Source organism: Ursus maritimus, unplaced genomic scaffold, assembly GCF_017311325.1.
Source record: "Ursus maritimus isolate PB19 unplaced genomic scaffold, ASM1731132v1 scaffold_14, whole genome shotgun sequence".
NCBI lineage: Eukaryota > Metazoa > Chordata > Mammalia > Carnivora > Ursidae > Ursus > Ursus maritimus.
Window position 1 is genome coordinate 17,466,496 of NW_024423786.1, and position 11,019 is coordinate 17,477,514.

Below are 11,019 nucleotides of genomic sequence, written 5' to 3' on the forward strand. Positions count from 1 at the left end.
GTTGATCCCTCTCACTCATCTCTGTCCTTGATTTGCAGTCTTTACTACATCATGCACAGTATCTTACTGCACAGTGACAAGGGCTAGTTGCAATAAAACACACCAAATACGTATGTTTGAGAATCTCTTGCAGATGAGATATTTGAACAGTATCTAGAGGGAAGAATGACAATACATTTGAGTGTGCTTGTTTGAAATTACCCACTTAAAACAGGTAGTGTGTGGTAAAGGCTGGCATTTGGTTTGCCTACAGGACTTGATCTTCAGGTAGCTGTTCTTAATAATGGAAAGAAATGCATTCAAGGACTGTAATTCTTCAAAGTGAAAGGGGACGAAATATATATATTTTTGAACTGCATAATGTCAGTTTCAATTGAACTGCATGTTTAAAAATAAAGCGACCTCCTTCAGAATAGTTGAGTGTCTAAGAGAATGCAGTCTACATCCAAAAAAGGTATTATTAATCACGTTGAATAATAATGTTTAAGAGCCATAGCTCCAGTAAATAAATAAATAAATAAATAAAAATTGACAAGGGGGTATTTCATTAGAACTTGTCAAAAATCTGCATTTAACTAAACATAATTATATACCATAGAGTGGAAATATGATGTATAGAATAGATTATCAGGTTACAAAACGTAAAACTTAAAATGTACAAGATATGGGTTCCTGCAGTAAATATTTCTCTTAATAACACATATAAGTTTCACTCAGACTCAAGGGAGAGGCCACAAAGGATGAAACATCTCAGATTGCTTTTCATGGAAGACCAGAGATTTAGAAGGTTGACTGAACTGTATAAATACCAAACGTTCTTTGCCAACTCCTAATGTTACAGCTTTATCCACTGTGAGGTGCCGTGAGTGAGAGGAAAGAATGAAATCAAGAAAGCCTATGTAAGAAGTAGTGGTCGTATTCGGCAGCATACGAACTCACTGTAAAAAGCAGCATAACTGAAATTCACGAAGAGCTAAGCGGGAGAACACAAATGACCAATGGCTGGTTCAATCAGGGATCGCTGAAGGAAAACAAACCCATCTGTGCGCCTAGCAGCTCTCAGATAATCTGTGGCTTCCCAGTTCTGAAGCTCTCCTTTCTTCCCACGCACCATGGTGAGCCTCACTCTTCTGCCCACTGATAAGATTTCCTGAGCCGACTGGAACACGAAGAGAGAAATAAAAGTCGTGTGTTCTTGGTTCTTGAAGGCACGAGTCAAGCCCCAAGTTCATTCCCTGCAAATGAATTCATCCACCCTCAAGTGCCTCTCTCGTACTGTGCTTTGCCATAAATGCCTCAAATCCATTTTTGATACTGCAAAGCAGCATATTTCATGAAATATGTGATAAGTTCACACATCTGAGATTAGAATTTGGCTGATTGTCCTTTCAAATGCTAAATAAAAACCAGGTTGATTGCTATAGCACTTTGTCAAAGATACCAAACGGAATCCATGTTTCACAAATGGAACTAGGGCACTCACGCCAGATTCCCTGTCTAAATATATAAATTAATTCTTCAAGAAATATATTTCTTGTAAAACAACATTAACACTAGTGTCTTTCATAGTGTTAGAATCTTTTCTGTAACATAATTGGCATGAAGTATTTGAAAAGTAGTTCCAATGCATGATTTAAAAGTCTCAAATAATATTTTTGATGGTTTTAATACTACCAAACTTTTCTTCTTAAATCAACCTTATATAAAATATTTATAAGATAACATGTAAAGTGTGTAAAAAGTCTTTATCTCCTGTTCTTGCCCTTTGTTAACTCTCTACAGTGTGATATAAATAATAGCAGTGAATAAAACGTGAGCTAAATGCAACTGGGCACAAAAATTATATTGCATCTAATCAAACTTTGAAGAAAAGAATAAACTTAAAATGCATATGACAATTCATTTATGGCATGACAGTAAATTGTTGTAACTACCATAAAATCATCTATACTAGTAACCTTTCTCGAAATTAAATTTAGAATAAATTGAACAGTTTCCTTGGTAACTTTTTTTTTTTGTTTTTTGGGAGGGGTTTTTGGTGACAGTTTTTGAGAAGTTGACCTATACAGTTCCTTTCTGTGTTTTGAGACTTAAAAAACACTTGTAAGAAAGGAAGAGTGGATTGATGTTGGAAATCCTAGCAGCCGAACTTTTCCTGTTCAGGATTTGTCAAATCAAAGAACATCACTAGAGTATCTGATATACCTTTCTAGAAAAGTTATGACCTATTCAATTGGGGTTGAAAGTGGTCTTTACCTGATTGGATAATATAAATCTTGAGACGATGGTAGAAAAACGACTGGGGAGGAGAAATAAATCCTTCAGTGATCCCATAAATCATGTAAAAGAGCCTTCAGCTCCTATGTATCACGGTTAAATTTATACATTTTAGCACACTTTAATATAATGTGTGGACAGAGATGAATATTGCATTGAGGGCTGATTTATACTAGTTTTAGAAGTTTCTATAAAACTAATTTTGTGTTTCCTTATAAATTAGTATCACACACCTATTTGGAATGAGTATTTAATGGAAAGCTTTCATTAATATTTAAATTACAAATGTACACAAAATATGGAAACTTTCAAACACCATTTTCTGAATAGAATTTGGCTAATTCTTTTGGGTTTAATAGAGTTTTCCAAAAATAAATCAACAATTAATGTCAAGGTATTTCTGAAAGCACTAGATCTAGTTTGACATTCATTAATCCATAAGAAAAGGTAAAAATACAAAAGGAAACAGACTATTTCTGATTCAGGATCAATTAAATTAATCAAGTAGTTAGAAAGGAGTGGGGCAAGAATGCTTAAAATGAAGCTAAATATCTGTTTGTCCAAGTTATGGAGGAGGTTGGTTTAGACACACTGAAAGGCTTCATGATTCTATGATTCTAAGATTCTGTGATTCTATCAAAAGGATAATAATATGGATCCAGGAATAATGAATCTCCAAAAGGAAAAGTAACAGTTTACTAAAAACTCACTGCAAACCATCTTAATTATATAACCCCCACATGAACTCATATTTGCTCATAAACCTGACCTTTCATGATGAAGTAACTGTCCTTGCCTGCCAGATCCTCTTGGCCTTTCCTTGTCACACCAAAGGCTGCCTAAGAGGAACACCTGTGATTCTCTACCTAAAGTCTTTATCTGGCTGTGAAGTGTACTCAACCTGGTAGTCAACCAAGCTCAGAAGTGCTTAAGAGTCCAAGCCCCTGAAAGCAGCCTCCAGACACTGATGAAAGGGGGTTGGTAGGTATATACCCTAGCCTCCCCACCTCTCAGTTGGGATACCTTTGAGCTGGAATCTACTCAGTCTTCCAGTAGGACCTAGCTCCAGTTGCCCACAGTGGTAAATATCTTGATAATGCCACACTATTATTTTTTTAATTATATTCAGTTAGCCACTCAATAGTACATCATTAGTTTTTGATGTAGTGTTCAATGATTCATTAGTTGCATATAACACCCAGTGTGCATCACAACACGTGCCCTTCTTAATACACATCACCCTGTTACCCCATCACTCCACCCTCCTCCCTTTGAACGCCTCCGTTTGTTGCCCGGGGTCCATAGTCTCTCATGGTTCGTCTCCCTCTCTGATTTCTCCCCCTTCGAATTACCCTCCCTTTCCCTAAGGTCCTCCGTGTTATTGCTCATGTTCCACATATGAGTGAAACCATATGATAATTGTCTTTCTCTACTTGACTTACTTCACTTAGCATAATCCCCTCCAGTTCCATCCATGTCAATGCAAATGGTGGGTATTCATCCTTTCTGATGGCTGAATAATATTCCATTGTATATATGGACCACATCTTCTTTATCCATTCATCTGTTGAAGGGCATTGCGCCTCCTTCCACAGTTTGGCTACTCTGGACATTGCTGCTATGAACATTGGGGTGCATGCGCCCCTTCTTTTCACTATCTGTATCTTTGGGGTAAATATCTAGTAGTATAATTTCTGGGTCATAGGGTAGCTCTATTTTTAACATCTTGAGCAACCTCCATACTGTTTTCCAGAGTGGCTGTACCAGCTTGCATTCCCACCAACAGTGTAAGAAGGTTTCCCTTTCTCCACATCCTTGCCAACATTTGTTGTTTCTTGTTTTGTTAATTTTGCCATTCTAACTGATGCGTGGTGCTATCTCATTGTGGTTTTTGATGCTGATAATGCCACACTTTTAACGGGCTTACCTGTTTGCCCTTCCTCGAATTTCCTACTTCTTACTGGTATCTCCAGTGATCACCTCTCAAAAACCACATGTGTGGGACTATTTGTCTTTGGGTTGGCTTCTGGAGAAACCCAAACTCTGGACACACAAATTAACTTGAAAATGAATCAAATAACTTTATGTGTGATTAGTTGAGACTCATATTGGACAAAAGAGCAATGTCCTCATTCTTGACTAGTAGGACATTTTATAATGTGTAAATAGAATACGTGAAAGACCAAGCACTGATAGGCATTATAGCAGTGTTTCTCAGCCTGGCCACTGTTGACATTCTGAGATAGACAGTTCCTTGTTGTGGAGACTGTCCTGTATATTGTAGGACGTTTAGCAGCACCCCTAGCCTCTACTCGCTAGATGCCAGTAACATCCTCCATTCTGCTGTGACAACCAAAAATCTCTCTAGACATTGACAAATGGGGGGAGGGGGATCATCTCCCATTATCCCCCTTTAAGAGCCACTAGATTATAGAAACGACCTCATTGAACGCATTCAACTAAATTCACTCATTCAACTACAGCATACAGTGTAAATATTATATAACAGGCATTGTATTAGTAAATGATTTAAAAAAATAAGAGTTCCTGATTTCAGAGTTTATATTCTTGTCAGAGGAAAAGAATTAAAACACACTCTTAACTCACAGTGAAAAATTTTCCGTAATTCTCAGGCATTTTCCAATGGAGTCTGTAGAATGAATAATTTCTTTCCAAAATTATATATATATATATAACTACTTCCAAAGTGTGAGTGTATGTCTGCAAATTGTGTATGATTTTAATTCTGATGAAGCAAAAAGCTGTTAATTTTCACAGTGTAAGTTCTGCATGGTAGGAGTGAAGGATGAGATATCTGCCCTTGGTTTTTGTTTCATGCCTTCTGTGCTGAAATACTGTGGGAGACTGAGCAGATTCTGCTTTCTTTCACTATTGCAATTTTGTCCTCTTCCTTTCCTCATTGCACGTATTTGTCCTGTAACTTCCACCTACTTTCTCCCAAGTTTTTTTTTAATAACATGCGAACAACTTTAAATGATTATGATAACTGCAAAAATTAAAGAAGCATTCGAAGGTAAATTTTCTTAATTTTTAGTACACTTTTGTCAGAATTGCTATGAGATTTTCTCTCCTAATCTCATGTAACTTCTTTTTTATGAATCACATAAAAATGGTCTTCATCATGTCTTAGTATGGCAATTGTAGGAGGCACAGTAGGTTCCCCCAAACCTCTTTGTGCTCATCCGTCCTGCAGGTATAGCAGGCCTTATCCTGTGATCATTTGAGGGTCTGTACCTGAGGGCTTCCTCTTCTGTTGATCTGTGCACGAGACCCACAAAAAGTGACAAGCGCAGTAGCATCAATGCCTCCAGAGTAGCTTTAAGCCAATGATGGATGAGAGCTGGAAACTCACTATCCCAGCTTCTGACATGTTTCCCACATTCCCTTCTGGAATTTTCCAGGGGTATTGAGCCACTGTGTAGCCTATTTATTGGCTTCCTTCCCTTTCCTGTCTCAATTCCTCATGGTTCTACGATACTCTCTAGGATCCATTCACCAACAAAGCATTCCAATGTTGTACTGGAATGATGGGCTAAAAGAAAGATCACCACATTTTGGAGTTTATAATCTAACATGAATGGTGAACATTATTGTTAATATGTAAAATATTATTAATGTATAAAATATTACTATTCTCTTAGACCCTATATAGGATATGTTGTTAAAAGGAGAAACTCAGGCTGGGGATATAAAATTATAATATCTGCATACTTTCTCCATATCGATTGATTTTTTTTCCCCTTGTGGGTGTGGGGGAGGGTAATATTACAAAGTTTAAATAAAACCCTGTAGTATTTCAACTATCTTTTAATAGCTTGATTATTTTTTAATGTCATATTGCTCTCTTGAATGAGTTCTGATAATCAATTCTCAGGGAAGCATGTAAGAAAAAACTTAATTTGTTCAGCAGAGGCATAATCCTTGCTCACACTCTGATCAGACGAAAGCCACAGAACAGAATCTCTTCACACTTCTAGTTTCAATGACACACAGAAGCACCTGGCACATCTAGAGTGACTGCTTTTTTGCACAAGCTCGCAGCTGACATGAAGGTTAAAATGCTGCTTGGTACTCCAACGTGTGGAAGACATAAATTGGACAGTTGCAGCAGAGAACAACTGTGTATTTCTGAAGTAACAGACTCATCAAAGTCCAGGCCTACTATTTAAAATTTTACATTTGAATATTTTGTCCAGATTTTCAAAATCCATATTGTAAGTGATTTACACGGTGCTACTTTGCTGTTTTCAAGTCTATGCAAATATAGTGGTGGGTGTAATAAATTCTTAATACATAATTTTAAAGCATTTTGTGCTTCTTTTAGCTAAGTGTGTTAAAAGATAAAATGTGCATATAAATGTGTTTGTGAGAAAGGTGCTGCTAAGTACAGCAACATTTACTAAAGGAATAATTTTGCAATTGGGAGATAATAATTTCCAATATGTTTTCTTTCACTGAATAGAAAAGATTATGTGACAGTCCAAATTGATACATATGTTGTTCTCCATTAATAAGAACTTTCTTTGGATAAAGAAACACAGTTTTAGAGCCTCAGTTTTTTGTTTTGTTTTCTTTCTAATTTTATTTCTCTCTTGCCAAGGTACTTCTCAGAAGAAAGCTGTTAAAGGCATGAACTAAAACACACAGGATTACAAAAGATACAAAGGAAAGAAATTATTCTGAAATACAATTATCAAAACAGTATTAGGATGCATTTGTGACATAGCAATGTATGCTCTTGAATAACACATTGATAACACGATCTTGCAGTGGGTTTCACAACAACTCTAATTTCAAAGTAAAGATGAACAGTTTTTCACGATATCTGCAAAACCCGTATTAGGATAAAAAATACTTCTATTAGTATTGGCGTGTAGGTACTGCTAATACTACTGTGGTTTGTTACCTACATTCATAATTAAATACTACTGTGGTTTGTTACCTACATTCATAATTAAGGTAATTTTATGTATTTTACTAATCAAACTCACAAACCTCCTAAGTTCTGCTTGAAAGTAACAACAGGACACTGGTTGATATGGCTAAAAGAACCCTGAGGATGCGCTAACCCAAAAGTGTTTTCACAAAGTAATGACTTGACGTTTCCACAAAAATCAGTTTTCATTTTTCACCTTGGTAATAATTCAACTGGAAATGCAAATTAATAAAAATTAATAAAATGGCCTAATAACACAGGAGTTGTAAAGAATATGGTAAGTTGGAGAACACAGGCTCTTTCTAAAGGAAATTGCATATGCATGTCAAATAGAGTCTCAGGGTCTCAGTTAGGGCCACCAATTTATAACCTCTGATAAAATGTGTAAAATGAAAAGACAGTTTTAAATATTTTAGATTTTTGAAAGCTATTTGCAAGTACTATCTTCTCTCTTAACCACCTACTATATCGCTATAGGTAAGCAGATAATATCTCTGTTTCATAGGAGGAAAATAGAGAAGAACAATTTCTGTCACATAACCAGTTAGAAAAGCTAGACATAATAGCAAGCATTCCACTTTCCTCTAAAGGATAAGTAACTGCTGAGACCTTGTGTTGGTGAGACATTTTTAGGAAGGAAGGAAGGAAGGAAGGAAGGAAGGAAGGAAGGAAGGAAGGAAGGAAGGAAGGAAGGAAGGAGAGGACAGGCAGGCAGACAGAAAGTCAAATTTGGAGTAGTATATGAGCAAACAGTAAAACTTAAGTTGCAAATGAATGCATCAGATAATAAGTTCCTGTGTGCTGTTGTCTACTATGTGCATTGTACTTAATTCCTGACTGGTAAATATTTCTCGTCTTCATAACAATTCCGCAAAGTAGGTGTTGGCATCAATATAAGATACTCAGACTCGTATTAGACAAGAAAAGGAGTTCAGTTAAGGAAATCTCAGGGTTCTCACTGGCACCATATAGCCAAAACGTCATCATAACTGTTCTCTCTCATTCCCATTTCCGTGTTGACCTAAACTGAATCTTGTAAAAGCAATGCTAAGATAGAAATAATATTTTAATCAGAATGTTAGTATGTCAGTTTTGGTAATTAAACATGCCACAGAATCTTTTGGCCTCTGTTTCTGTTGACTTTAAGGATGTCAAATACTATAGGTTAATTTTACTCTGGATTTTTAAAATTGAAATTATGTATTTTCTAGAAGACAGAGGCAAAGATACAGAAAAACTTTGTTTTGTATAAAATTTTTTATCATTATTTAGTCAATTGAAAATAAAATTTAAAAAATATCTATCAATATCAATTAAATAATGTTAAAATCTTTAATTCTCTTAATGCACTTTAAGAAAATTTGATGGTATTTTTACTTTTTTACAGAAAGGTATATTGATAACAGTCATATCATTTTGAACTGTTTTCACACATTACACACCTTTTTAATTTTTTCAATCTTCAAATAGTTAAAATTAATGGTAAATTATATTCAATTGTCATTTAAATTAAAAATTTAATGATATATATTTTGTGTTCTAAACTTCAGAAATGAAAGTAGAAAATAAAATAAGTTAATATTTACAAAGAAAACCCCGGAAAGTGTTAAATTTAAATGTTAAGCATGTTTATGTCACTGCAGGATAAAACATAATTTTTCTTTTATCTATACTGCTTCTAATTTTCCACAAAAGCTTATATTACCATCATAACACAAATTCAGCTCATGTTTAAATATATGTCAGAATTTCTTGCATACTTTCTTATTCTGCCCACAGACAAATCAGAGTTTCATTTCTTAAGTGGAGAAAAGTCCTACAGGGCAATGGACCAGGGAGAAAGCAACTGAGATTTCATGCAACATGGTAAAGAAAGGCCTCTGTGACAAGGTGACATCTGAGCAGAGACTGAACAAGAAATAAAGCCATACAGGAAGAAGAGTGTTGCAAGAGGCATCCGGGCAAGGGCAGAACAGAAGTTGTCAGAGAGGCAGCATGCTTTCAAATAACATTTATCAGCACCTACTATGTATGCATGTTATGCTTTTCACTGCTATGAAAGTACCAAACAACCAAAAGACAGGATTCCTACCCTCAAGGAATTTTAACTTGAGCTGGGCGAAAAGTGAGAGAAATAGAAAAGAACTAGAAAACAATTCAGAGTAATTTTTTTATGTAAAAAACAGTCCATACCTATTTTTTTAAAATCATCTATTCCACTTAATCTAGGGTATTAAAGACAGATTTTACATTTAGATGATAGTAAAGCTTGCAATGTCTATTCTCTTATAAAAAAAAAACACTGGCTGTTTTCATTTTTTTCTAATGAGTCAGGATTAAGAGTCTATGCTTTGTCCATAATTTAAATTTTAAAACTGAATTATATTTCCTTCCATGGTAATATGAAAACAGATCCTCTAACTGTAAATTACTTTTGATGAATCCTTTAGCGGACTCTAAAACAACAACACAAAAAAGATACAGATTTAACATCTATGAAATGTTCTTTAGAACTCCAGATACTGCCATATCTAAAATTTTTTAACATATTCTTTTAATAAATACTTTGCTGTTTTGCATTATGATGCCATGACACACCAGTTCACCAGATACCTCGTCCTTTGTGTGTGAACAGTGTCAACCATGTGCCAAATTTATTTCTAATGCAACTGGAAAGCTATCTTTTTACTGACACATCTGTTAGATGGAATGTTAGTTGATCAAAATGCATCATGTAGAGCAGAATAAGACAATACTAAATGAGCATGATGTCAAGCCAGTCCAGAAAAAGATCACATAAATATCAGACTAAAAAGAACTTTGACTTGGGAGAAAGAATATTTGTTAAACAGTTGGAAACTGATGGAATCGAAAGGTTAATTAAACACCTTTTGGGAAAAAGTGGGTTCAATCCAGTTCCCTTTCAAGTGTATAACCAATACTCTCAGCTGTCCCTCCAACACAAAATAATTGAGAGCCAATTGACAACCATGGGATAAGCCCTCTGAATAAAATGTGTACAGTGAAAATCTATGAAGTTTCATGTATTCATTCGACAAATACTTCAGGCACAAAGCTAGGAATGACAATTATAAATAGATGAGGCATTATCTCTGCCCTCACAAGGCCTATAAGTTAGTAGGGCTAAAGGCAAGTAAGAACATTATTGTAAGAATGCTCACTTTAGCAGCACATATACTAAAACAGGAATGATACAGAGAAGAGTAGTGGGGTCCCTGAACAGAGATGACAGGTGAATTTGTGAAGGGTTGCATATTTTCAAAAACTTGGCTCTCAAAAATTTGTTATAGAAATTAATATTAAAAGGGCGAGGGTATACGTACAAACATAAGATGATGTAAGATGCATTTAATGCTGTTCACAAGAAAACCACTTTAATATAAATACATAGGTTGAAGGTGAAACAATGGAAATGAATTTATCATACAAACATTAATTAGAAAAGAAAATGTGAGTATGGCTACAGTGAATAACACAGTAAATAACAATTGTTGGTGAGGATGTGGAGAAACTGGAACCTTCATAGATTGCTGGAATATAAAATTATGCAACTTCTTTGCAAAATGGTTTAGCAGCTTCTCGTCAAGTAAAATACAGAGTTACCACATGACCCAGCAATTTCAGTCTTAAGTATACGCCAAAGAGAAATGGAGACATATGCACGTGCAATGCACAAGTACATTATTCATAATAATCAAAAAGTGGAAACAGCCCAAATGTCCATCAATTGATGAATGGATAAACCAATATGGCATATCCAAATG

The 11,019-nt window shown here is 35.2% G+C and overlaps 1 non-coding gene across 1 annotated transcript; it reads left to right on the forward strand.

Moving 5' to 3' along the window:
- Positions 1 to 10,408: 10,408 nt before the first annotated feature.
- LOC121102662 lies at positions 10,409 to 10,515 on the forward strand. Its single transcript, XR_005834778.1, has one exon. It is a non-coding gene; the product is annotated as a U6 spliceosomal RNA (small nuclear RNA).
- The last annotated feature ends 504 nt before the right edge of the window (positions 10,516 to 11,019 follow it).